A 6,000-nucleotide genomic window follows, 5' to 3' on the forward strand; every position below is an offset into this window, starting at 1 on the left:
CCTGCTGACCAGGCCCGCAGGGCGTCGTGGGGGACGAAACCGGCACAGCCCAGCTCAGGGCCTCCAGGGGAGGCGGACAAGGGCCCCCAGCGCCACCTGCGACGGCACGCTGGGAAGGTGATCTGGGAAGGCTTCCTGGTGGAGGTGGGCGGGGGGGGCCGTTCTGGGAAGGCAGGTGCTCCAGCTTCAGGGCGAGGGAGAGGCCAGGAGCAAAGGCCGGGCAGAGCCAGTGGGGCGGGGGCTAAGTGGATGGCGCAGGAGCCTGAGCCCCGGGTTCCGGCCCGGCTCTGGGACCTTGCACAAGATACTTAACCTCTGAGGCCTCGCGTTCTGCTTCCAAAGAACAGGAGCCACGACCTAAGCCCCTCGTGGGGCTGGTGCGAGGGTCCAACGGCATGATCCACAGAGAGTGCACAGGAGTGACTGATTCCATCGGGCGGCCCGGAAGGACAGACGCAGCAAGGGAGAAAACAGGGCGTGTGGGTCCCAGATAAGGAGGGAACTTTATTCCCTTTGGATCCTGGGGAGCCATGGAAAGTTCCATGCAGAGAGCTGAAGGGGTGTTTCGTTCAGGCCGTGACGATCCAGCACCTGTCTCAGCCTGACCACACATCCCATCCCTGCGCGGACCTGTCAGCGCTACTGGGCGACCCGCCACGGGGCCCAGGGCACGTCCTGTAAGGGCAGCCCCTGCTGAGCAGGCGCCTGCTACGTCCCGGGCGCCCCTTCGAGGCCGTCGGTCTTCACAACAGCGCCGTGGTGACCTTGCTCCGATGATTATTATGGTCGGACAAATGAAGAAACCAAGGCCCAGAGGCTGTCACACGGGTCAGTGTCATGCGGACGGTGGTGGCAGAGCCGGGACGACAACCAGGCAGTCAGCCCCGATCCACACCCGCCTCCCCCAACCCTGAGGCCAGCCTCGGGGCCCTCGGCGAGGGGGTGAGCCTGGGGTGCAGGGGTCGGCGCGCTCTGACTGCCAGCAGGCAGGGCTGCCATCAGCGTGCCCCTCTCGGGGGGCAACAAACCGAGAGCTCATGGAATCTGCCGGGACCCACAGCTTGCTGGTGGAGGCCGGGGCTCCAGTGCAGTCTGCTGGACTCCAAATGCTCCACGTGGGACCTTGGCAGGCACGGCCCGTGGACCTCGAGCCTTCTTTTACCTTCAGCCTCGGGGTCCTACAGTGACCGAGCCCCCCAGCCTGCAGCTACGGCTGGGGACCTGGCCCCCTTGCAACCGCTTAGGGGGAAATAAGACAGTGCCCCCGCCCCCCCCCCCCATCCGAGGCGGCCCCGTGGCTTGTGTCACAGGCCCCTTCAGCATCTGCTCCCCTCGTGACTTTCTCCTTTCAAAGAGGCTTTTCATCCCAAAGAGCACCCTCAGCCCACCCGGGCCCCGGCCCTGCTGACACGCCAACCATCCCCACCAGCGCCCGCCAGAGGAGGACAAGCCTGGCCTCACTGCGTCCTCTTTACGGTTTCACAGCCAGGTAAGCCAGCAGAGGCAAATACAACGTTTGCAGACCGGGTCAGGTCCAAGGTCACGCCATAAAAATGGATTCCTGGGAAAACATAAACCAGCAATTTACCCTGTGAATTTTATAGGCCCAGAAAAAAAAAATCGATTCCATTTGAATAATGAAGGGAGCTCAACCATTCCCAGCTCCTCCTTTATTAGCGCGCAAGGCCGCACAAAACCTCAGCCGAGAAGGGATGTGTGCAGACAGCTTCGGGTCTGATTTATCAGGCCCTTTGGTTTCATAAAAACTCACGTTTCTGTTCAAATAGGAGCATGTACAAAAGGTTGGCTTGCTTTAAAAAAAAACATGCAAAGTTTGTTTAAGGGGGGCAGTGCTTAGGTGGTGGTGTTTTTAAAACAGGGCTCAAATTCTCCTTACTTCACACCCATTACTACAGCCGCAGGGAAACCGGTTTTAGGAGCCATTGGATCTGTCGGATTTCTTTGTGGCATCCACTCCATCGCTCCGCAGCCAGCCATGATGTCATAAGACCATCAGATTTCCGGTAGGGGGAAAACGCTGGGGAATTGGAAAGAATGGATGTTTCTTAGCTGTCAGGAAGGCGGGGAAGGGGCTGGGGTGTTTGGGAGGGGAAGCCGCCCGGCTGGGGGTGGGGGGTGGTGGGAGGAGGGCTAAGCGTCTGTGATCGGAAATGTCAGGCAGAAAGCTGCAAACCCAGGCACCCAGATGTTTTCTAAATCGCCAGATGTTTGGCACCGAGCAGGCGCCGCTCCCCCTTCCCCAGAGGCGCGCGACGTTCCGGCCCTGACCTCGGGGCCGCTGCCCACCCTGGGGTGGAATTTTTTTTTCTAGCGCTTTACACACGGATGACAGGAGTAACGAGGTCCAGATTTTTCAAAGCTGTCGAGGCAGTGATTGGAAAAGTTCAGTCCCGGGAATTAGCTTCCACCGTGCAGGCCAAAAAGGAGGGGGACAGCCCTCCGCCGACGCCCGCCCAAACATATGTGACTTCTACACCCCACACACCACCAGCGAGGCCGAGAGGCCAGGGCCCAGAGGGGCGCGCGTCCCCCACATCCGCACAGCTTTGTTCTCCCTGACAACAAGCCCCTGGCTCCCAAGGAGCTGACAGTCACCGACGAAAGCGCAGAGTAGAACTAATTTATACCGAGGCTCGGGCTTGGAGGAGTCATAAAGTACAGCGGTGGACACGGCTCTGGCCGCGAAGCCGCCTCCCGGCAACGGGCGAGGGGGACCCCGGGCTCGGGGGAGCCCTGCGGGCGGCGGATGGAGCGGGGGTCCCGGCCCCCGGGCGGGCTGCCCACGCGCCCGCTGAGCCCACCCCCGGGGCGCGTGGCAGCACGGCTAATTGCCTCTGAAAATGAGCCAGGCACTGCAGGCCCCTGGGGACGCAACCCTGCCACTTCCCAGGGAGCCAGGAGGAGGCAGCGGGCAGGGGGACGCGCTCCAATTAAAGCCCCGCGCGCGGATAACAAGGGCAGCGGCGGCCAGGGGCGCGGCCCAGGGCAGGGGCGGGAGCGGGGGAGGGGCGCCGCGCTGGGGGCGGGGGCTCGGGGCCCTCCGCTCCCGCAGCAACCCCTGTGCTTGACAGCTGAGGAGATCGGGGGCCGGGTGGGGGGCGCCGAGTGGCCCGCCCAAGCCACCAGGCTAATTAGCAGACAGGCAGATCCAGGGGACAGAAAACACAGGCCTGCCGTTGCACAGCTTCTCCCTGAACGCTTTCTAATTTAATCCTCGTGAAGGCCTGTGAGGGAAGGATTATCATTAACCCCAGTTTCTGGAGGAGCCCACGGATGCCCAGAGAGGTTAAGCAGTTTGCCCAAGGGCACACAGCTCATCATTAGCACAGCTTGGCCTGAACCTCTGAATCTCCCCGCATCCAGGGCTGCTTCTGCGGGGTGGAGGGAGGCAGTCGAGGTTGAACCAGGAGCAGTGAATCTGATTTAACTACATCTTCAAATGCTGGGGATCCCCACAAGAACAGAAGGGAGTAAATCAGTGCAAATTAATTTTTTAAAGCCATTCCAGGCAGGAGGGCTGGCTGGCCGGGTGGGTGGGAGGCCGCATTCATTCTGTCCTTGCCAGCTGCCAGAGTCAAGTCTATGACGCTCTCTAGCTCTCTAGCCCATGGGGGGTGGGGGTGGGGTGAACGCTAAAAGCTGTGTCAGGCACAGTCTCTGCAGGAAAGATGCCAGGTACACAGGCCTGAGGAGCCAGCGGAGGGGGGAATTCACCTACGGCTTCCCAGGTAGGAGTCTGAATGCGCTGCAGGCCACCTGGCAGCTCCTTTGGGGCCCTGAGACCTGGCTCCCAAGGGAAGAAGAGAGGAAGGGAGTCAGGAAGGCGCTGTGGCCCAGTGCCCTGGCCAGCCTGGGGTCCCCCGGCCACCATCCCTCCCACAACAGCCCCGCAGCTGGGACAGGAGACTGAGGGGCAGGGCCAGCTGAGATCAGCACCCTTCCCCCCCTGCAAGCCCACTCCCCGTCCAGCCAGCCGGACCTTGCCCCACCGTGTTCCAAGCCTGCTGGTTTCTTTCACTTTGTTTCTGTGAATGTGAACGGGGCGCAGGGCCCAGGATTCCAGCCGCCGGCTAGGCGCCTGGCCAGGCTGAGCAGCTCCTGTCTCGTTTGTGGAAACTCTCCCCATCCTTTACCCGCTTTGCTTACTGGACGCCCAGAAGAAATCCGGACCCTGCCCTCAGGGCGATGGCAGTCCATGGGGGAGTCAAACGTTAATTAAATAATTACACAGAAACGACCATGGAGGGAGTGGTCTATGAGAGCCCATCACAGAGGAAGTGTCAGGTCAGGGAGGTCAGGGAAGGCTTCCCGGAGAAGGTGACACTGGCACCAGGACCTGAAGGATGAGGAGGTGTCAACCCCTTGGTCTCGAGGGGCTTCTCCCCTCATGTCCCTGCGTCCCCACAATCCCCCTGTCCCTTTCCTGTCGTTGGTCATCTATGTCCCTGCACCGGCCCATATGCATCACAAGGGTGGAGACTGGGACTGCCTTGCTCACGGCTGAGTTGCCTGCACCAGGCACATAGAGGGTGTTTCGTGACTGTTGCTCAAAAAATAAGCAACATACGCAAAGACCCTGTGGTTGGAGGAATCACAGAATCTAGAAGGGTGTGGGAGCAGAGCCGGGGCAGAGCGCGAGAGCAAGGAGGAAGACTGATGCGCCTCCCCAAGAGCCGCCCCGGGCACAGGGGTCTCTCCTCGGGCCTCTGGGACCCTCTCTGCCCTTCCCCTGGAGCAGAGACCCGGCTGGGAGGGCTTCCTTCCCCTACAGGAAGGATTGCTGCAGAGAGGCCTGCCCCACCTGGGCTGACCCAGGCAGGTGGCCCGGGGGCCGGGGTGCGTGGCTCTCAGCAACCCCTCCATTCCTTCCCTCCCCAGGGCTGTGGGAGGCAGGGGGAGGCAGATTCCGGGTTCCCAATCCAGGGCCTCCCCCGAAGCCCCCAAATCCTGTCTGTCACCCTCCCTTTCTCCTCACTGAGGCAGGAATGGAAGGAATAGGTGCGCCTCTGGGCTCAGAAGCCTGGGTGTGGGTGCCCTCGGCTGATCACCAGCACGGAGCTGGCTTCTTCGCACACATCCCACACGGGGGGAGGGGTCCCCGCGGGGCCCCGAGCCCAGGGGCGCGTGTGTGTGAGAACCGGTCAAAGCTCTGAATGGATCCCCCCTGGTCTTCGGTTCAGTCCCAGGTCGTCCCCCGCCCCCAGCTTCCGCAGCCCCCGGGAGGAAGGCTGGGGGCTGTGCACACGGATTACAGCGACTGAGCGCCCCTCGGTCCCAGCCCCCGGTGACGCCCCTCGCCCCCTGGCAGGCGCGGCTCCGTCTGCGCCCGAAACGCCGCCTCCGAGCCAGCCCGCTCCGCGCACTCCAGCAAACTTTGCGCTCCTGGGACTCGCGCGGTCTACACCCGCCGGGGTTCCGCGGCGCCTCAACCGCAAGCCTGTGTGTCCACGGCCTCACACGGCCCGGGGCGCTGTCTAGATCCGCGCCTCCCCGGGCCCCCCAGCCCCGGGCGTCGGGCTTGGCTCCCCCCGGGTCTCGGAGCACCCCAGCCGGACCAGCCGCGCTCGTCTACACCGCCTCGGCAGCCCGGGTCACCCGAGATGCCTCGACTTAGGAGCCGCGTCGACACAGCCCAAGGCTCACGAGACCCTTCAGAGAGCAGACCCGGACGCAGAGCCCCGGCAGCCGCGCGGCGCGGGGGATGGTGACCCCGACCCTCTCTGCGTGCCCGGGTCCCCGCGAAGCCGGCCCGGGGACTGCTTACCTCGCCTGCGCGCTCATGCTCCCGTCCTGGCTGTGCCGTCCCCTTCACACATCTTGCAATATTGTCGGTGGCGAAAGAAAATGTTATAAATCCTCCCGAGCGCACGCGGCTGCGCCCCCCGGCCCCCTCCGCTTTTTTCGGCCTTTAGGACAATACTCGGCCCCAGCGGCCGCGGGCCACGCGGCTCCAGGTAGGCTCAGCCGGCCACGGCGGGG

General features: G+C 63.1%; 1 protein-coding gene across 1 annotated transcript in view; it reads right to left on the bottom strand.

The window, feature by feature from the left end:
- TCF20 (transcription factor 20) overlaps positions 1-5,996 on the bottom strand; it is a 210,782-nt gene extending 204,786 nt beyond the window's left edge. Inside the window, exon 1 of the mRNA XM_071219085.1 lies at positions 5,786-5,996. The gene's annotated coding sequence lies outside the window, so the exon portion shown is untranslated. The remainder of the gene's footprint in view (positions 1-5,785) is intronic.
- Positions 5,997-6,000: the final 4 nt, after the last annotated feature.

Source organism: Dasypus novemcinctus, chromosome 12 (genome assembly GCF_030445035.2).
Source record: "Dasypus novemcinctus isolate mDasNov1 chromosome 12, mDasNov1.1.hap2, whole genome shotgun sequence".
Classification (NCBI taxonomy): domain Eukaryota; kingdom Metazoa; phylum Chordata; class Mammalia; order Cingulata; family Dasypodidae; genus Dasypus; species Dasypus novemcinctus.